At 41.3% G+C, this 22,753-nt stretch overlaps 1 protein-coding gene and 1 non-coding gene across 3 annotated transcripts in view; both read right to left on the bottom strand.

The window, feature by feature from the left end:
• Positions 1 to 22,753, bottom strand: part of ERBB4 (erb-b2 receptor tyrosine kinase 4) — a 1,221,345-nt gene that overhangs the window by 431,740 nt on the left and 766,852 nt on the right. The window lies entirely within an intron of this gene.
• On the bottom strand, positions 14,630 to 14,768 carry LOC119931226. Its single transcript, XR_005452080.1, has one exon. It is a non-coding gene; the product is annotated as a small nucleolar RNA SNORA7 (small nucleolar RNA).

Below are 22,753 nucleotides of genomic sequence, written 5' to 3'. Positions count from 1 at the left end.
GCTGTGGGGCTGGGAGGTGCTCTGTAGAGTTGTGCTGGAGGCAGGAGGAATTGTGAAATTGCTGAATGGTTACATTTAGGATTCTTCCACTTAGTGGTGTGAGCTGAAACCATGTAACTGCATGAGCCCCAGCAGGAATGAGAGTAGATCTTAAAGAGAAGGGGACCCAGAAGAACATCTTGAGAGATACCAAGATTTAGGGGGTGAGAAGCAGAGGAAGAGCTGGTAAAAGAGATTGTGAAGTTTCAACTACAAGGATAGTTGAAGTTGAAGGTTGTAGTTGAAGGTTCAACTACAACTAAGCACTTAGTACAGTGCTCTGCACACAGTAAGCGCTCAATAAATATGATTGATTGATTGATTGAAGGATAGGAGAAAGACCAGCAAAGGACTATTAGAAAAACCTAGATTAGGTAGTGTTTCCAGGAGAAGACAGTGGTCCATGGCAGCCAAGGCAGGGTCAGAGGCAGCCAAGAAGAGGAGGAGGATTAGGATGGAATCAGTTTGGCAAAAAGGAGGTCATTGGTGTCCTTGGAAAGAATAGCTTCAGTGGAGATAACCATATTACAGAACATCAAGGAGGGAGTTCGAGGAGATAAAGTGGTAACAGCAGATGTTTGCAAATGATTTGAAGAGCCTGGACCAGAAAGAGAGAAACAGGGTGATGGCTGGATGGTGCAGTGGGGTTGATAAGGGTTTTTTAGGGAAGGAAAGATGTGGGCATGTTTGGAGGCAGGCAGGAAAAACCCATCAGAGAGTGATGATGGAGATCAGGGAGTGAATAAGAATGGGTGAAGGAGTTATAAAATAGTGAGAAGACTTGATATGCAGGTAGACGGGGTCACAATTTAAAGCAGGCAATCAGACTGATTGATTGATTTTATATGGTATTGGTTCTGGTAGGAATGAGGAGGGATTAACATCAGTAGTAGCTGCTACCTAAATACCAATTACAGTATTATTTTTAGGCCTATTCAGATCCTTATATGTAATTGCTAAACAAGGAAATATAATTATTTCTGTAAATAAAGTTGAATTGTTAATTCTTCTTTACCATTTTCTCCGAGTCATGTTTGATCACTTATTTTGTGAATAGTTTTTATGGTTCACTCTCCCCTTTAGAGTGTAAACTCCTTGTGGGCACTGAATTTAGGGATCTGCACATAGCATTCAGTTAAACCACTGATTGATTAATTGATTGATTCAGTGCAATTTACTTAGTGGATGCTCAGTAAATGGTGTAATGCTCAATAAATGCCATAGAGAATCAGCATGGTATAGTGGATAAAGTACAGGCCTGGGAGTCAGAAGATCATGGATTCTAATCCCAGTTGTGCTACTTGTCTGCTGTGTGACCTTGGACAAGTCACTTCACTTCTCTGGGACTCAGTTATCTCATGTGGAAAATGGGGGTTGAGGCTATGAGCCCCATGTGGGACAGGGACTGTGTCCAACCCACTATGCTTGTATTCACCCCAGCACTTGGTACAGTGCCTGGTACATAGTAAGTGCTTAACAAATACCATAATTGTTGTTATTTTCATTATTACTATCACTATTCCTATTATTACAACAATGACTACAACTATAATCACTATCACTACTACCAACACTGCTACTAGTAAAATCATCTCTTCTTTTACTTAAATCCTTAATTTTTTAAATTTTTTACATTAAAGTAAAAAACTTCGTTTCACTCTTCTATTACTTAAATCCTTAATTTGTTAAATTTTTTACATTAAAGTAAAAAATTTCCTTTCACTTTAATTGTAGTTGTTAAGTGCTTACTATGGCCCAGGCACTGTACTAAATACTGGGGTAGATACAAGCTAATCAGGATGGACACAGTCCTTGTCCCACATGAGGCTCACAACAGTCAAGAAGTGAAGTGACTTGTCCAACGTCACACAGCAGAGAAGTGACAGAACTGGGATTAAATCCATGGTCTTCTGACTCTCATGCCTGTACTTTACCCATTATACCATGCCGATTCTCTATGGCATTTATTGAGCATTACACCATTTACATCCACGAAGTAAATTGCACTGAATCAATCCATCATGCTGAGAAGCAGCATGGTGTAGGGGATAGAGCACAGGCCTGAGAGTCAGAAGTTCATGGGTTGTAATCCTGGCTCTGCCACTTGTCTGCTGTATGACCGTGGGCAAGTCACTTTACTTCTCTGGGTCTCAGCTACCTCATCTGTAAAATGGGGATTGAAATTGTGAGCTCCACACGGGACAGGAACTGTATCCAATTCGATTTGCTTGTATCCACTCCATCGCTTAGTATGGTGCCTGACACATAGTAAGCACTTAACAAAAACCATTACTATTATCCCCATTTTATAAAAGAGGTAACTGAGATACAGAAAAGTTAAGTAACTTGCTTAAGGTGCTCTGCACACGGTAAACACTCAATAAATACAGACAGGTGGTAGAGCCAGGATTAGAACCCAGGTCCTTCTGACTCTCAGGCCTTTGCTCTATCCACTAGACCATGCTGCTTCACTATCAGAACTTATCAGAACTGTCAAAACCCAGAGAACTCCAGTGCAGAGAATAACAACAGAGCAATTTGCAAACTAAAGTCAGCCTGACCTGAGTTATAATAGGGAGCTACATCTTATTGCTAATCCTTTGCGTGCCTCTATGGAACCCACCTAGTCCTGGGCCTGAGGTGAAAGAGATGACCTCAAGTGACCCTAAGGTCCCAGCCATGGTCTCTGAACATCAAGTTGACATGCTTTATGTTCCAGCGCTTAGAACAGTGCTTTGCACATAGTAAGCGCTTAACAAATGCCATCACTATTATTATTAGTATACGAAGATCAATTTTCTGTAGTATTAGGGCCAATAGGTTTCCTTGACTTCTGTACGCTCTGGATACAGGAGTTTTTACATTATAATTCCTTTTGTCATTTAATATGAATGATCCAATTAGGAGCTTGGTACTGCTTGCTTCTATTCTATTATTTTAGTAGCATGACTCCGTGGAAAAGAGCACGGGCTTTGGAGTCAGAGGTCATGGGTTCAAAACCCGGTTCTGCCAATTGTCAGCTGTATGACTTTGGGCAAGTCACTTAACTTCTCTGTGCCTCAGTTACTTCATCTGTAAAATGGGGATTAAGACTGTGAGCCCCCTGTGGGACAACCTGATCACCTTGTAACCTCCCCAGAGCTTAGAACAGTGCTTTGCACATAGTAAGTGCTTAATAAATGCCATCATTATTATTATTATTTTTATTATTATTTTAGTACAATAGGGCCATACCCTAAAGCATTAATGGCAACATCTTTTAACAAAAATATTATCTCCCCCTTTGTTACTTTCCAACTCATTTATTCAATCATATTTATTGAGCGCTTATGGTGTGCAGAGCACTGTACTAACCTCTGTCTCTCTTGGACTCACTCTCCACTTCCCTTTCTCTTAGGAAAAACTAAGTAACCTGTAAGACAAGTGGTGGGACCTCAAGACTGAAGAGATTAGATCCAAAGCTGTGAAAACTGAAATGATACGAAGGCCTTCTACACTTCCCTGAAGGGTTTGCATTAATCTGCATACACACACCACCAATGCATCACTGACCAAAGCACCTTGTTGCCAACAAGAAGAGAAGAGCCCACAGTAATTTGAGGAACCTTCCTTCCACCATTAAGAATGATGGTCTGAGAAATACAGCCATGTGAATGCACCAACATTTAATGAAATCGCTATGATAGCAATAAATATGGTGGATATTCATGCAATTGTATTTATTAAGTGCTTACTTAAGCAGTTACTGTACTAAGTGCTTGGGAAAAAACAGTACAATTAACAGTGACATTCCCTTCCCAACACAAGCTCGCAGCCTTGAGTGGGGGAGACAGACATCAATACAAATAAATAAAATTACAGATGTATATATAAGTGCTGTGGGGCTGTGAGTTGGGAGAAGAGCAAAGGGAGCAAGTCACAGCTACACAGAAGGGAGTGGGAAAAGAGCAAAGGTGGGATTTAGTCTGGGAAGGCCTCTTGGAGGAGATGTGCCCTCAATAGAGCCCTGAAGTGGGGGAAAATAATTATCTGTCAGTTTAGAGGAAGAAGGATATTCCAGGCCAGAGGAAGGACCTGGGCCAGGGGTGGGTGGTGAGACAGGTAAGATTGAGACATCGAGGCACAATGCTAAGTTTACCACTAGAGGAGTGAAGTGTGTGGTCTGGGTTGTAGAAGGAGAGAAGGGAGGTGAGGTAGGAGGGGCAAGGTGATGGAGTGCTTTAAAGCCAATAGTGAACCATTTTTGTTCAATATGGATGGGCCAACACTGGAGATTTTTGAGGAGGAGCATGACATGGCCTTGGCACATAGTAAGTGTTCAGCACATTTATTATTATTATTTCTATTATTATATTATTGTTGAGAGTTACAAGAAGGGGGAATTATTGAAACTTTGGAGGTAGGTAAGGTGGCTCTTGCTGTTATGGAAAGGTTAAAGGTATTTGCTACTGTCTTAAGGAATCTACAAACCCAGAAATAATAAGGAAGAAAATAAGTAATTTAGTCATTTCCTCTACAGTCCAGCTGTTAATTTGGTCGAGTGCCCAGTCTTTGTTGGGGAAAAGCCCAGATTTAGAATTCTTCACTAGCTGTTGCCTTTATTTTTCTATTTTTACTTTCTGAAAATTTTACAGATCCTTTCTTACACCAAGATAGATTGGGTAAGAAACCAAATATTTTACCTTCACACCTACCCAGATCTTAAAACAGGGTCATTTGCTTGAAAGGAATTAAAAGTCAGTTTGAGCTCTAATGATCCTAAGCATTGCTACCAATCACTGCAACTCTAGTGGAGAAATTTTCACCTCCCAAATATCCAATACCTGTCCTCCTTTCAGATAGTCTCAGCTGATGTTCCCTCCATGCCAAAGGGAAATATCAAAGGGCAGGGAAATACTATTTTTTTTAATCAAAGGGGGTTCTCTCTTGGAGGGAGCTAATCTTTTGTTGGCTTGGCAAACCAAAAGCTAAGAGTTTGGAAGTGTTCTGAGAAAAAAAAAATTATGAATGGCCACTGAAAGAGCCTGGTGAAAAAGCTTTAATCGAAGTCTGTCATTCAGGCCAGTATGACCACATGACGGTTCTTGTGGTTAGGCACTGAACTAGAACTAGTGATGAATAACTCACAAAATCACTAGGATCTGAAAGTGTGTTTGTCCAGCATAGATTCTAATCCAATCAGGATATTCTACAGTTGTATGGTATTTGTTAAGTCCTTTGGCATTTGTTAATCACTTACTATGTGCCAGGTACAATACTAAGTGCTGGGGTGGATACAAGCAAATCGGGTTGGGCACAGTCCCTGTCCCTTCTGGGGCTTAAAGTCTCAATCTCCATTTTACAGATGAGGTAACTGAGGCCCAGAGAAGTGAAGTGGCTTGCCCAAGGTCACACAGCACAGCAGCCTGGATTAGAACCCATAACCTTCTGACTCCCAGGCCGGTGCTCTAGCCACTACACCATGCTGCTTCTCCACAATAATGATGAAATTAATTAACCAAGTGCAGAGTACCATGTTAAGCATTGGAGTAGATACTAGATCAGACCCAGGTCTTGTCTCCTGTGACATTCCAATCGACTAAAACCCAAGATATTTCCTAGGTAGACTCACCTAGGGAGAGAAGAGGTGGCTTAAAATGGCAAATATCTCCTTTGAAGGTGAGTAAATAATAATGATAATAAAAATGTGATATTTGTTAAGCTCTTACTATGTGGCTGTAAGCTCATTGTGAGCAGGGAATGTGTCTATCTAATGATATATTGTACTCTCTCAAGTGCTTAGTACAGTGTTTTGCATACAATAAGCTCTCAATAAATATGATTGAATGAATGAATGAATGAATAAATGAATGAATGAATGTGCCAAACACTACTCTAAGCACGGGGCTAGATACAAGGTAATCAAGGTAATTAGACATAGTTCCTGTCCCACACAAAAGGAGAGGGAGCAAAGGTATTTAATTGTTGGTTAATTACTTCCCTTTCTCATAGGTTTGTCAATCAGAAACCTTGACCACTTGGAGCATAACCCAAGTACACAATAAGAATAATAATGATGGCATTTGTTAAGCACTTACTATGTGCAAAACAATGTTACAAGTGCTGGAGCACTGTTCTAGATAATTCCCTTGTAGATCTTGGACTAATCAATCAATCAGTCAATGCTATTTATTGAGAATTTACTATGTGCAGAGCACTTGTACTAAGCATCTGGAAGAGTACAATACAACAGAATTAGCAGACTAGTTCTGTCAGACTAGAATTCAAGTCTCCAAATTTCTAGAGCTGAGCCCTATTCTACTGGGGCAACAGTTAGGTCTGTAGACATCAAGAGTGCACAGTCATCAACATAGATAAAAGACCTTGAAGGAGTGATTTAAAGGCTTTTTGATAATGACCTTAGCCTCCTGTGCTGTTCCTGTTGAATATAGTGGGAAGTGTTTGGTACAGTGCTCTGCATACAGTAAGTGCTCAGTAAATACGATTGAATGAATGAATTGAATAAGCTGAGTGTTAGGACCAAATAGAAGAGAGATTGCTCATCTTCTCTTACACAGAAATCAAAACAGGATTTTTTTTTTTGCTGGTTACTAAGAAAATTAACTTTTAAACAAATAAGTTTTGATTAGGGCATTAGCAAATAAGAAATCTGAGAAAATAAGGAGTACTTAGCACCTTCTAACTCTTTCTCTTTTACTTCCCTCTGAAAGCATTATTCACAAATGATCTCACTAAATCAAGAACCACTACCAGAGAATAAAATATAATCAAAAGCAAAGGCTTGTAAGCTAACCCATCAGACAGAATCAACCAATAAAACAATAGTATTTACTGTGAGCATCTTGTATGTGCAGTGCACTGTAATAGGTGCTTGGGAAAATACAGTTCCTGAAAACAAGGAGCTGTGGTGATCGTCCATCTATGCACATAGAGCAATGTAATAACTATAGCGATAATGAAAATGATAGTAATAATAATAGAATTTGTTTAGTGGTTACTATGTACCAAGCCCTGTACTAAGCACTGAGGTAGATACAAGATCATTGGGTCCCACATGGGACTCCCAGTCTAAGGAGGGAGAATAGGTATTGAATCCCCATTTTGCAGATGAGGGAACTGAGGCATAGTAAAGTGACTTTCCCAAGGTTAACCAGCAGGTAAGTGATAGTACCGGCATTAGAACCTAGGTCCTCTGATTTCCAGGCCCATGCTCACTCTGCTAGGCCATGCTACTATTTGTACTACTGTATTAGATGACTGAGAGAATAATACAATAAAATGAAACAAACACTTTTGTCCCTCGAGAATCTTACAACTGAACATTTATAAAAATGACGGTAGGAAAAACATTGGTCTGCACATAGTAAGTGCTCAGTAAATACCATTGATTGATTGATTGCAAATTTCCATTTCCATATATATATATTTTATTTCTGGCTTGTCCTCATGCCCTCAAAATCAATGAGCTCAATTTAACCACATTTGCAAGGATGTGCCCATTCATTCATTCAATCACATTGATTGAGCACGCACTATGTGCAGAGCACTGCACAAAGCACTTGGGAAAATACAGTACAATGAAAAACAGCAACATTCCCTGCCCAAAACAAGCTCACAGTCTAGAGTGGGGGAGACAGACATCAATACAAATAAACAAAATTACAGATACGAACGTAAGTGCTTTAGAGCTGGGAAGGTAGAAGAGCAAGGGGAGCAACTCAGGGTGATGCAGAAGGGAGTGGGAGATGAGGAAAAATGGGGATTAATCTGGAAAGGCCTCTTGGAGGAGATGTGCTTTCAATAAGGCTTTGAAACGTGAGAGAGTGGTTGTCTCCTGGATTAGAGAAGGAAGGGTATTCCTGGTCAGAGGCAGGATGTGGGCTAGGGATTGAGGCACAATAAGAGGTTAGCACTAGAAGAGCGAAGTGTGACACATGGACATACCCATAATTTATTTATCAATGTGTGTCACCCTCTCGAGACTGAAAGCTCAGTGTAGGTCAGGGACATATCCACCAACTCTGTTCTACTGTACTTTCTCAAGCGCTTAGTATAGTTCTCTGCACCCAGAAACCACTCAATAAATATGATTGATTAATTGATTGATTGGTCAAAGATAGACTAAATCAGGACCTGATGTCCCCAGAGTTTGTTTAGCACTATAAAATCCCACAAAGGAGCTGGGGTCCCTTCAATGTATGGGAGAATCAGGCACCCAAACTCAGATTTTCTGAGGCAATAGGCTACTTTTTGATCCTTTGGAAAAAACTTTAACCGTTTCAGGCCTAAAGTAAATCATTAGTCCAGGCACTTAATGGTTAACCAGCGGCAGAACGTTTTGCCCCACCCACAACCTATCAGCCCCACCCTCCTTTGAGGGTGAAGTTGATGCCTTTCAAGAATGTGGTCCAGTAAATGGAAAAGGAAAAAAAGGAAATCTTTCCTAAACTCTTTTTGAAGTGTCAAGTTAAATGTAACGTTTTACTGATTACTGTGCAAATAAATAGGACTGATGGAAACTGAAGAGCTGTTAGGAAGATTGAGTGCACATTTATTCCAGCATTCACCTTCCCACTGAGAGGAGAGTATAAAAAGGTACATATTCTGAGTTTAAACGGTCCACCCAGCAGAATCCTGGTGCTTCTGGGACATAGAATGTCCTTATTCTTTTGTGTTGAAAATCTCTTTTTAGCAGGACATTGCTTCTTCCCAAAGACAAGCCTATCAGAAAAAAGAAATCCCCAAATTTTACAAAGTTAATTGCCAAATAACACCATTTTTATTGCATTAATGAAGAGGGAAAAAATGATCCAGAAATTAATTGTCATTTTGTTCACATTTCTTTGTACACTAAACCTGATATTTAGTGTGAGGTCAGCTTCAAATATTTCACCCATTTTTTGTTTGCTTTTTTCTGGTAATTGTTAAGACCTTACTATGTGTCAAATACTGTTCTAAGTGTCAGGGTAGTAGGGACAAGTCAATTAGGTCAGACACAGTCCCTGTCCAGCATGGGGCTCACAGTCTTAAGTAGGAGGGAGAACAACTATTGAATCTCCATTTTACAATAGGAGGGAGAACAACTATTGAATCTCCATTTTACAATTGAGGTGAGGCACAGAGAAGTTAGTGATTTGCCCAAGGTCACATAGCAAACAATTGGCAGAGCAATTGGCAGAGTCAGGATTAGAACCCAGGTTCTCAGGCTCCCTGACCCATGATTTTCCACTAGACCATGCTGCTTCTCCCCTGCATTAATTGGTGCATTTTTAAAAAAAAAACACGATTCTTACAATCTTTGCTTTCTTAGCTATCTTCTCTGGGGAGTTCAGAAATGATAATAATAATGCCATGGGAATAATAATGAAACCATGCTTTTTTTTCTTTCTAGTTTGCAAGATTACGCTTGCAGGGAAAATGATAAAAGCAACAAAACCAGGAACTAGTTAATTCAAGACATGTGATGACAGAAAAATACAGGAAAAGAGTTTTAAACTTTATCAGGATTAAACAAATGGCTCATATCTGTTGCAATGTGGAAGACTTGATACAACCCTGCATGACCTTCTTTCCTGTATGCACTCCTGACCAGTTATGTTTAGTACTGGGAATAATTATGCAAGCATTGTACTTGAGCATGTTACTTTAGGATGGAATTGAATAGTGATTGAATGACAAGCCAGACAAAGTGAATCAAGCTCCCAAGAGGCAGAGCCCAAACTATAGAACATGTGACCAAACTGGTACGAGAAGGGGGGAAAAGAGGCTGAGTCTAAGCAATATGTTTGTCAATCAATCACTCAGTCAATGGAGCACTTATGTATGTAGAGCACTATACTAAGCACTTGGGAAAGTAGAATATAACAGACTTATAGCAGACACAATCCCTGCTGTCAAGAAGCTTACAATCTAGTGGGGATGACAGATATTAAAATACTTTACAGCTAGGGGAAGCAACAGAGTATAAGGTTATGTATATAAGGGCTGTAGAATGACGATGGGGTGAGTATCAAAGTGCTTCAGGTGTATGCAGAAGGGAGGGTGAGTAATGGGAGAATGAGATGGTAGGGAAAGCCTCTTGGAGGAGATATGATTCTAGTAAGGCTTTGAATATGGGGAGAGTGGTGACCCTTCCCCACATGTGAAGGGGGAAGGAATTCCAGGCAGGAATAACGACACGAGCAAGGGGTAGATAGCAGAGAGATGAGATTGAGGTACAGTGAGAACACTGGCATTACAGCAATTCAGTGTGCGGGCTGGGTTGTAATGGGAGATGAGTGAGAGTAGGGAGGAAATAGAGAAAAAAGAAAAGGGAAACTAAGTAAACACCTGATAGACCTCAAGATGAGACCTGGAATGAAAGGTGACCTCTAAGTATTCCCCAGATAACTAGTTCAGGATTTTGTGATATGAAGTCATTTTTATCAAAAAGCTGATTGTGGAAAAAGGGACTATTTAAACCCCTGGAGTTTAGGAACATCTAGGAACCCTTGTCTGGAAGGAGGCTTTGTCCGGGAGTTGACATGGCAAGGTGGTATCATGCAATGGTTAGGGACTGAGCAATTAAGAGAATTCATGACCTTTCACTGCAGTCCCCTTGCAGGGATACTCACCTCAGCAAACATTTTGATCTGGGTTCCTTGGTAGATTGAGAATACAACTGGGCAGACAGCTTCTAGGCACTGCAGTTCCCCCAGTTGTTCAACAATAAGAAGGGAGGTAGTGTCATGTGATAAGGTACTCTATCGTGTGCACGTGTGTGTGTGTGTGTGTGTGTGTGTGTTTTGGGAGTTGCGGGGGGGAGGTTGTTCTCCCTAGATCATTTTCTATTCTTTCTCCTCATTCTAGCTAGCTGGGGGGTTGGATAATATCTTCGGGAGAAGCACCTTTCTCCAATCTTAAATGATTCCATGAGGGTGTCCTTCCTATGGCCAATCCATATTCTCCAGACTGACTTATCCATGGAGCATAGGATTTTACTCCTTTGGGAAGGAACTGCCCTTGAGTTAGCAAGTCCTGCTGTCCTCTAAAGGGGAGGGTGAGGGTGTCCAAAAACTATGGGATGGTCAGGTGCTGGGGAGGGGACATTTATGAAGGAGGCCCCAGACTGAGCCCCCTCCTCCCAGACTGAGCCCCCTTCTTCCTCTCCCCCTCATCTCCCCTCTCGATCCCCCCTGCCTTACCTCCTTCCCTTCCCCAGAGCACCTGTATATATGCTTGAATTTATTACTATTTATTTATTTATTTTACTTGTACATATTTATTCTATTTATTTTATTCTGTTAATATGTTTTGTTTTGTTCTCTGTCTCCCCCTTCTAGACAGTGAGCCCACTGTTGGGTAGGGACCATCTCTATATGCGCCAACCTGTACTTCCCAAGCACTTAGTACAGTGCTCTGCACACAGTAAGTGCTCAATAAATACGATTGAATGAATGAATGAATGAATGAACCAGGCCTCCTTGTGAGCAGAGAATCTGAATGTCACTGGTGAGTGGATTGTAATAACTCTTAGATGGTGAGCCCAGGTGTGACAGGGACTGGAACCATTCTGATAACCTGTTTTTAGTTCAGTGTTTAACCTATATTTTATGCCCCACAGCACTTATAATAATAATAATAATGGCATTTGTTAAGTGCTTCCTATGTGCCAAGCACTGTTCTAAGCACTGGGGTGGATACAAGGTGATCAGGTTGTCCCATGTGGGGCTCACAGTCTTCATCCCCATTTTACAGATGAGGGAATTGAGGCACAGTGAAGTGACTAACCCAAGGTCACACAGCAGACATGTGGCAGAGCTGGGATTAGAACCCACGACCTCTGACTCCAAAGCCCAGGCTCTTTCCACTGAGCTGCATTGCTTCTCTCCTACCTGGACTCATGTACATATCCATCATTTATTTATTTATATTAATGTCTGTCTCCCCGTCTTGATTTAAGCTCACTCTGGGAATGTAACATGTCTACCAACTCTGTTATGTTATACTCTTCCAAGCCCTTAGTACAGTGCTATGCACACAGAGAGTGCTTAATAAATACCATTGATTGATTAAATTTAACTCATAAATATGAATTCTGATGGTGGATTTAGAGGATCTCAGTGATAGTTCATATTAGTTCCAACTATGGGCAGTGGGATACTGGGGAGAATCCTATAGATTGCACTTGGAAGAGATCTCCGAATGATGGATCAAACTCCCTGGGGAGGCCTCCCAGAGACCAGAGTCCTACAGTGAAGGCTCAATCCAGCTTCAGTACAGATTCAACCAAGTCAAAGAGTAAATGGAGTGTAAAGGGTTTTTCTAATTGGCTATGGGCTTTGTGAACCACAGTGAAATCGCAAAACCTAATCCTCACCATCCTGAAGTCATTTCCATCCTGTCTGCCCCATAATGCCTAGGTAGATAGCTGCAAAATTAAAAATGTCAGTGAACCTGTTCAAAGTGGATGCATGAACTTCTCTTCTAAGGGAACTGAAGTCATTTTAAAAATCAATTTTTAACTAGAGGAATAGAGGCAAGTAATTCAGATAATTAGAAATTAATGAAGATGTAAAAATAGCTACTAAAAAGTAGGTATGAGACCACTTGGAAATGCAAAATTAGTCAGTCTAATTGAAATGAAGTCATGAAAATGGGCTGAGTATTGATATGGGAGATGCTGAGAAGTGGCCCTAACTGGGAAAAAATAAGCTGAAGGTAGCAATTGAACAGGAAGGTTGGGGGCAAGCATAAACACTTCTCAACAGGAACACCTTCTAAAGCCTTGAGTGGGTTGCCAAAGGAGATTCAGGAGTTGAGAAATTTTAAGGGCCATCCTTCCCCTGAGCAGGAGGCAGCAGAGATGACTTGTGGAACTCACTTTTAAGTCTAAGACTCTATGATTCTAGAAGTTTAGAAGAGAGAGAAAATTCTCTCAGTCACGTCCTTAGATCAGACATTTTCCCCTCAAGGCACATATTGTCAAATCACCCCAGGATATATTCCCATCCTCCTCCACAGTTGATTTGCTCCCTAGGGCTGCAGTTCAAAGTATTACATGGAACATGCCTTCCCTCCCTCACCATCATCGCCAACGTTTATGAAGTAACAATGCTGAATTTATAATGAAACATGCCGGGACTCAGGCGATCACCTAATTCCACCTTCTAAATTTTTTGTGACTTTGAATGTGTGACTATGTTATTGCCATTATTCCCCAAGGACAATAATAATGCATTTCCCAGAAGAACCATATTCACTTACAGTAATTTATTGGAAAGAACAGCCTATTAGCATAGTGCTGAATAAGTGATAGGGAGTAACAAATATAGTCTCTGAATTTTTTTCAGTATCCTATATTGTCTCTTATAAATGAAAAGCTCCTTAATGTAGTAACTAGGAAAGCAGCTGTCCCCACCTCAGAGCCATAGGACTCCCATCAGCCCCTGCTCCAGCCTGGGAAGAACTCACATGTAAACAGCATGAGGCTTTCTCAACTTTTCGATTGCCCTGAAGGCTGGGTCTGGGACTCAGTACAAGTGCTTAGTACAGTATTCTGTACTCAGTAATCAATCAATCAATCAATGGTATTTTTTAAATGCTTACTATGTGCAAAGCACTATACTAAGCGTTTGGGAGAGGGCAATGTAACAGAATTAGCAATCACTTTCTCAGCCCATAATGAGCTTACAGACTAGAGGGGGAGATAAACATTACTGTAAATGAGTAAGTCATTAATGATATATAATTTAAAGAAATGTACATAAGTGCTCAATAAATACTACTGATTAATGTGACTGTGAAGGGAGCCATGTGGCACTCAAGTCCCTCCTCCAACAGTAACAGTGCCTTATTTTTCTTGTCCCATTTATCATTATCCTTGCTTTTTATACTTTTCACTTTTATTTTCCTTACAACTCCCTCCCTTGATTATTCTAGGATTATAAAACCCTTGGGAGATAGGGACCATGTCACTATCTCATCCATTAACTCTTTTCCCAACACTTAGTATGATGTTTTTCACACAGTAAGCACTTACTAGATGATACCACTACTACAACTGTTTCAACTACTATGCCACTACGATTAATGATAACAATTATGATATCTGTTAAGCACTTACTACGTGCCAGGCACTGTTCTAAGAGTTCTGGTGGATAGAAACAAATAGGGGTGGACACAGTCCCTGTCCCAAGTTGGGCCCACAGTCTCAATCCCCTTTTTACAGATGAGGTAACTGAGGCCCAGAGAAGTGAAGTAACTTCCCCAAGGTCACATAGCAGACAGGTGACAGAGCCGGCATTAGAACGCATGACCTTCTGATCTCCAGGCCCTTACTTCATCCACTACTCCATGACTACTAGTTATTGCACTACTACTACAACTTGTCTTATGCCGTCGAGTCGTTTCCGACCCATAGCGATACCACAGACACATCTCTCCCAGAATGCCCTGCTCTCCATCTGCAATTGTTCTGGTAGTGTATACATAGAGTTTTCTTGGTAAAAATATGGAAGTGTTTTACCACTGCCTCCTTCCATGCAGTAAACCTGAGTCTCCACCCTCGACTCTCTCCCCTGCCGCTGCTGCCTAGCACAGGTGAGTTTTGGGTTGTAGCAGATTGCCTTCCACTCGCTAGCCACTGCCCAAGCTAGGAATGGAAAGGATATGCTTCTGCTTGACTCTGCCTCCCATAGCCAAGACTGGTAGAGTTACTGGAAACTCTCCAGGTGCAACCTGGAGAAGCAGCATGGCTTAGTGGAAAGACTACAGGCTTGGAAGTCAGAGGTCATGGGTGGTAATCCCAGCTCCACCACTTGTCAGCTATGTGACTTTGGGCAAGTTACTTAACGTCTCTGTGCCTCAGTTATCTGTAAAATGGGGTTTAAGACTGTGAGCCCCACGTGGGACAACCTGATAGCCTTGTATCTACCCCAGCGCTTAGTACTTGGCACATAGTAAGCACTTATTAAATACCACCATTATTATTATTATTATTATTATTAACCCTGAGAAGGGACTCCTACGGCTACTACTACCATTATTAATATAACTACTACTGCTAATAGTACCACTATCACTGCTGCTGTTATTCTTCTACAACTACTACTGTTAGTATAACGGCTTCTACTACTGCTGCTAGTACTACTACTACCACCTCTAACACTACTACCACTACCACTATTGTAGTGGCAAAAACAAGTCGAAATGAAGCACCGATTCAAACACCTGTGAAACACACGAAACTCCCAAGAAATTTTCCATTTTGACATCAATATTGAAGCACTGCTCCCCAGGAGGGATTTTCCTGGCCCAGGTTCAAGTCTGCCCTTCTCTTTTCTCTCCAGAACTTACAAAAGTAACTTGCCTCACACCTTCCCCCTTCCCAGCACACTCTGGACTACAAATGAAGCCTGTAGCAGAGGAAAAAGCAAGGGGCTACTGTTGGGAATGCTGTGATGAGCATTCCTGTTGGTGGAGGTGACTTTTCCCCACCAAATGGCCACGTGAGGAACCCCCTTGTGAACAAGTCCAGAGGATAGCTACCTACTCTGCTCAAACTGTTAACTGGTTCATCTGTTTACCACAGTCTCCCTTTGCCTGGCTTCCTCCCTGTCCTAACACTCCCTTCACTCCCTGCCTCGTGAATTCTATGGCATCAGTGGCAATATTTTTCCTAGGGTCCCACAATAATTCATTTTTCCCCTTCATATATGGCCAATCTCTCGGCCTTCAAGAGCTTCAAACAAGAGCCATCTGTTCAGTGAGCTTTCACCTAAAGGATTGTTAAAAGTGGGAAATTTTGATTCGGCTGGGGAGCTTGGGGTATTCAATTAGTTAAATTTGTGTAACTTTTGTAAATGTGCCCAGAATACAGACAAAGAGAGCAACTCATTGGCTGAAGAATCAAAGAAGGGGCTTAACTTTGCCCATATAGAAGAGCCAATCACTCCATGACTTCGGAGATATTAACTCCGTGGGCACCAAATAATAATTCAGTAGCTGAAAAAGATCCACACATCAAAAACAGGATATACTTCTTTTTCATAGTTATAATCAGGCCTGATTTTTCTCCATCAGGTGTCAGATATTCAGAATCATGATAAGGGGCTCACAATAGAGCTTTGGAGTCTGATTATCTTTCCCTTTCTTTCAACTCTCACAGTCAATCCACTGCTGAATTCTCCCCATTTCTCCTACTCAACATCTCCTGGATCTTCCCATCCCTCCTATATGTATACATCCCCATGCATTCCCTATTTCCATACATCCTATATGTATGTATATATATATATATATGATTATTCAATCGAACATTAAATTTTCATTTTGACTCCTGTAAATCTTTTAATGCTTAATGATAACATTAATAATGATAATAAGTACGGTATTTCCTAAGCTCTTACCATATGCTAGGAACTGTACTAAGTGCTGTTTCACATCGGCTCACAGGTTTAATCTCCATTTTACAGATGAGGTAACTGAGGCACAAAAAAGTTAACTGACTTGCCCGAAGTCACATAGCAGACAAATGGTGGTCAGAATTTGAACCCAGGTCTTTCTGACACCACAAGGGCAATGGTAGTCTCCCCTACTAGAGCATAAGCTCCTTGTGTTCAGGGAATGTATCTCTTTTTAATTTTGTTCTTCTGAACCACATACCTAATATAGAGCAGTGTGCCAAATGGACAATCCGTAGATATTCCCACAGCAACCTCTACTCTTCTTGGATCTTGCCATATCACAGCTAAATAATTGGATCAGCCTCCTCTCTGGTCACCCTGCCTCCTGTCTTTCTCCCATCCAATCTTGTTCTCAGGGTTTACTTTGGATGGTAAGTGGCAGAAGTAGTCAATCCATCAGTCAATTGTATTTATTCTAGACTGTGACTGTGACTTCTAGACTGTGAGTCCCTTCTAGGCTGTGAGCCCATTGTTGGGTAGGGACCGACTCTATATGTTGCTGACTTGTACTTTCAAGCACTTAGTACAGTGTTCTGCACACAGTAAGCGCTCAATAAATGATTGAATGAATTGAATGAATGAATGAATTTATTGAGTTCTTACTACTATGTGCAGAACATTAATAACATGATAATAATAATAATAATTCTGGTATTTGTTAAGTGTTTACTGTGTGCCAGGCACTGTACTAAGCACTGGGGGGATACAAGCAAATCGGGTTGGATGTGGTCTCTGTCCCACATGGAGCTCACAGTTTTAATCCCCATTTTACAAATGAGGAAATCGAGGCAGAGAAGTGAAGTAAGTTGCCTGAAGTCATGCAGCAGACAAGTGGCAGACCTAGGATTAGAACCCAAGACCTCCTGACTGTCTAGGCTTGAGAGTCTATCCAGTCAGAGTGGTTAGTGCTCTAGCCATTACGCCATGCTGCTTGTCTCAGACCAGCATGTGAAAGAGATGATGGTGGGTCTCCAGACTTTCCCAACTCCTGCTGTCTCTGCATAAACACCCAGCCACCCATTCTCCAGCAATCCTCCACTCCCTCCATCCTCTATTCTAGCAGTCCTTCCACTGCTCCTTATATAAAAATTCAAAAGACGCTTCAAAAAGGTTTGCTTACTGTACTCTGCTAAGTGTTTAGTACAGTGCTCACCACATAGGAAGTGCTCAATAGATGCCATCAATAGGTTGATTGATGTTTTCATTTATTTATGTTAATTTACTGCTCTCTCCAAAGTCATCAGAAGTAGCGTGGCTTAGTGGAAAGAAAACGGGCTTGGGAGTCAGAGGTCATGGGTTCTAATCCCGACTCCGCCACTTGTCAGCTGTGTGTCTTTGGGAAAGTCACTTCACTTCTCTGTGCCTCAGTTACCTCATCTGTAAAATGGGGATTAAGACTGTGAGCCTCACATGGGACAACCTGATCACCTTGTATCCCCCCCAGCGCTTAGAACAGCGCATTGCACATAGTAAGCACTTAACAAATACCATCATTATTATAATTATTATTATCAGTGATCTCCATGAGAAGTAGTATGGCCTAGAGGAAAGAGTCCTGGCCTGGAAGGCAGCACATCTGGGTTCAAATCCTGATTCTCCCACTTGTCTCTTGTGTGACCTTGGGAAAGTCACTTAATATATTTGTGACCCAGTTTTTTAATTTATTTGTGCCCCAGTTTCCTCATCTGCAAAATGGGGACAGGATACCTCTTATCCCTCCCTTTTAGTCTATAAACCCCGTGTGGGACAGGTACTATGTCTGTTCTGTTTATATTTGCAACATATCAGTATGTTACTTGTATATATTTGTACAGATTTATTACTCTATTAATTTTACTTGTACATATTTATTTTATTTATTAATAAAATTTATTTTTTTATTAATTTTATTGTTTTATTAATGATGTGCATATAGTTATAATTCTGTTTATTCTGATGGTTTCAACACCTGTCTACATGTTTTGTTTTGTTGTCTGTCTCCCCTTTCTAGACTGTGAGCCCATTGTTGGGTAGGAACCGTCTCTATATGTTGCCGATTTGTACTTCCCAAGCGCTTAGTACAGTGCTCTGTACATAGTAAGTGCTCAATAAATACGTTTGAATGAATGAATGAATGTTTTGCATATTTTACATCTTTCCTAATTCTTAGTAATAATAATAATAATAACTGTGGTATTTGTTAAGTAATTATTGTGTGCCAGGTACTGTACTAAGCACTGGGGTATATACAAGCAAATCGGATCAGACACAGTCCCTGTCCGACATGGGGCTCCCAGTCTCAATCCCCATTTTATGGATCAGGTAACTGAGGCACAGAGAAGTGAAGTGACTTGCCCAAGGTCACAGCAGAAAAGTGGCAGAGCCGGGATTAGAACACACAACCTCCTGACTCCCAGACCAGTGCTGTATCAGTGTTCGGCACATACTAAGTGCTTAACAAACACCATTATCATCATTACCTCCTTTGTGCAATATCTCTCAGGCTACAGGCTGCAGGATTGTGTGGTATCATTGCAAAAACTTTAATGGAAATAACAGCTATGAGGAGTTGGATTCTTTCAGTGTTCACAGGCTACCATGGAGGTCACTCTAGTCCATTCATATCCTACATGCCGAAACACTTCCCAGTGCCTGGGGTCCTAGAAATCCAACTAATAATAATAAAAATATTTGTTAAGTGTTTACTAGTTATGAAGCACTCTTCTAAACACTGGGTAAATACAAATTAATCAGGTTGGACACAGTCCCTGTCCCACATGGGGCTCACTCTCTTTATCTCCATTTTACTGGCGAGGTAACTGGGGCCCAGAGAAGTGAAGTGACTTGCCAAAAGTCACACAGCAGACCTGTGGCAGAGCCAGGATTAGAAGACAGGTGCTTCTGACTCCCAAGTAGACACTTATGTGTCTAGCCTAATCAAGTTGTATCTGAACAGTACTTTGCACATAGTAAATGCTTAATAAATGCCATCATTATTATTATTATCGTTATTACCACAGTGCTTAGAACAGTACTTGATACATTATAAGCACTTAACAACAACAAAGAATAACAACAACAACAATGGTAACAACAATAGTAATTATAATAATTTTAAAAAATAATCTTACAGATACCCCAGCCTGAATTCTGAGAATAAAGGGATATTCAGTATCTGGCGTCCTCTTTAGCCAAGGGGAGCATAGACTTGGCAGGCTCATGGGAAAGCCACAAGAAGCAGAGTCCAGAACAGCAGGGACCGTAATGTCATGGTGGTGAACCTCCTTTTCGCCCCAGTTGATAAATCATCCGTGAGCATCTGCTGGAGCCATGAAAATGATCTCTGTGCTTACGCTTGTTGTGGGCAGGGAACATACCTACCAACTCTGTTGTCATATTGTACTTTCCCCAGTGTTTAGGACAGGGCTGTGTAGACAGTAAGCATTAAGCATACTGTCTACAGCATACTGTAGTGGAGATGATAGTGGAAAGTGTGAGATAAAACTCTGTCTGAAAATATATTTCTGGAAGAAAAGCAAACAAAAGCCTTATGTTCTTTTCTCTTTTTTATAATTAGTTTAAATGTCTTTTTTTGTCTGGAGCTTCAAGAGTTACATTCTAAATTGCATCTGAAGTCAGCTTAAGCTAGCAGATATGCACCTAGCTATTTCTGGTCTTCAAAGCCTATGGAACATCTGCTTGTTGGCAGGTGTAATTAATTAGCTAAGTGGAAAAGACAGCTCCTTTTAGAGCAACTAGGAAAGGAGGGAGAACGTACTCTGTGGAAGCCAGAATCTGGGTGGACCCATCAGCTGGGAGCCTCCGGGCAAATTTCCGAAGCTGAAAACTGAAATTTAATGGTTCTTAATTTCACAAGATTTCTAATTACAGCCATGATAATAAGATGTGATCCAAAAGTTGAAAAAAAAGTGGCATATTTGAAAGGAAATTCCTTAGGCACACAACTGTAGATATTCTAAGTGGTAGAACCTCATTTATTTCTGTTTCATTCATGTATTCTCTCAAGTTTATTACTATGCATTTGTTTTAAATTTCAAGAGCCTAATTGGCTACCAGGTAGAAAATGCATGCTAATGATGTGAAATTGCTTCATGCTGAACTGGTTACCTAGATGGAGAACATTGGGACTTCCAAATAGTACTGTTCTATGATCATTGGATCATAACAGGGTTGTGAGTTAATGGTGTTTGCTGAGGCTGTTCTCCAGGGCCTGTCTGAGTGTTTTGGATCTAGTGGTATAAGCACAAAGAATCAATCAAGCAAGCAAAAGTATTTGCTGATGTAGAAGACACGGGCAAAACTGTGTTAACTCACGGAGTTTAGTTTCCCTGGGCCTCAGGCAAAAGGGGACCCCTGATACCCACCCTGAGATGGGTGACTCCAGCTCTTCCCACTTAGCATGGAAGTTGCATGCCTCCTAACCCTACCAACACGGTCGTCACTAGAGACGTTCTGAAGATGGTGTCCGAAATAGAACTTCTCAAGATGGCTGTCATCTAAGAGCAGAGTTGGGGGCATTTGGAGTAGAACCAAGCAGTGGGAACTACATGCTCTCCCAACCTTGACTACTTCTGGAGCTGAGCCTGTGCAGGGGTATTTATAAATTTCTCTGCTCTTTGAAGGAGAGGGTGGAAGGAGAAGGAGGGAGGTTAGGGAGACCACACAGGCCATGCACATGGGAATCAGATCCTGCCACTATACGTTGCCCTGGCCTGGTTCTGGTTCTTCCACTACCACTTGTTCTCCCACCCCCTCGCCCCCAAATCCTTCTAGCTGAGCACTGTTGTACAGTGCATTATTTTAATTCCTTTCTCCCCCTCTAGACTGTAAGATCCTTACAGGCAGTGATGGTGTCCACTAACTCTATTGCATTGTACTCTCCCAAATGCTTGGCAGTATTCTGCATACAGAAGTCAATAAATACTACTGACTGATTCATCCCTGTCTTCAAGCAATGCACAATCAAAAGATGGAAGACTGACAGACTCAAGCTACTCACAAAATGCTATTAATCAATTGATCAATGGCATTAAATGAGTGCGTACTATTTGCAGAGAACTGAACCAAGAATCTGGGGGAGTACAATGCCACAGAGTTGGTAGACACATTCCCTTCACACAATGAGCTTGCAGTCTTGAAGGGGAGACAGACATTAAAAGAAAGTTTGGATATGTACATAAGGGTTGTGGTGCTGAGGGTGGAGTGAATATCAAGTGCTTGAAGGGTACAGGTCATAGTGCATAGTCAATGCAGAAGGAGGGCGAAAAGGGAAAATGAGGGCTTAGTCACAGGAGGTCACTTGGAGGTAGTGTGATTTTAAGAAGGCTTTGAAGGTGAGGAAAGTAATGGTCTGGTGTTAATGAAGGGGGAGGAGTTTCAGGTCTGAGAGAGGATGAGGGCAAGGGATCGGTGGTAAAATAGATTATATTGGGGCACAGTGAGAAAACTGGCATTAGGAGAGTGAAATCTGCACAGCAGATTATAGAAGAAAATTAGTGGGACAAGGTAGGAATGGGCAATCTAGTTGAATGCTTTAAAGCTGATGGGAAGGGGTTTCTGTTTGATGCGGAGGTAGCTGGATAACCACTGGAGCTTCTTGAGGAGTGGGGAGACGTGGACTGAATGTTTGTTTGTTTTTTCAGAAAAATAATCAAGGCAGAGAAATGAAGTGAAGACTGGAATGGGGAGAAACAGAAAGCAGTTAAGTCAGAGAGGAGGCTGATGTAATAGCCAAGGCAGGTTGGATCAGCATGTTAGCAGTTTGGATGGAAGGGCTGGGACAGATTCTAGAGTTGTTATGACAGTACAACTGGCTGGATTTGCTGACTGACTGAATATGCGGGTTGTAGGAGAGACATGAGTCGAGGACGATGCCAAGGTTCCAAGCTTGTGAGACAGGGAAGATAGTGGCATTGTCTAGTGTGATGCAAAAGACAACTGGAGGACAGAGTTTAGGTGGAAGATGAGGAGTTCTGGTTTGGACATGTTAGTTTGAGCCATCAGCCAGGCATCCAAGTAGATATGTGCTGCAGACAGAAGGAAAGGTGAGATTGCAGGGAAAGAGAGAGGTCAAGGCTGGTTAGGGAGATTTGAGAATCATCCACACAAGGATGGTAGTTGAAGTTATGGGAATGAATAAGTTCTCCAAGAGAGTGTGCTAGTTGAAGAACAGAAGACCCCAAACTCAACCTTAAAGGACTCCCACAGTTAGAGAGTGGGAGGCAGGTGAGGATTCTGCAAAAAAGGCTAAGAATAAACAACGAGAGAGA

This window comes from Tachyglossus aculeatus, chromosome 7 (genome assembly GCF_015852505.1).
Source record: "Tachyglossus aculeatus isolate mTacAcu1 chromosome 7, mTacAcu1.pri, whole genome shotgun sequence".
Classification (NCBI taxonomy): domain Eukaryota; kingdom Metazoa; phylum Chordata; class Mammalia; order Monotremata; family Tachyglossidae; genus Tachyglossus; species Tachyglossus aculeatus.
The sequence above is the reverse complement of the archived record's forward strand: the minus strand, read 5'-3'. Positions and strand labels throughout refer to the sequence as shown.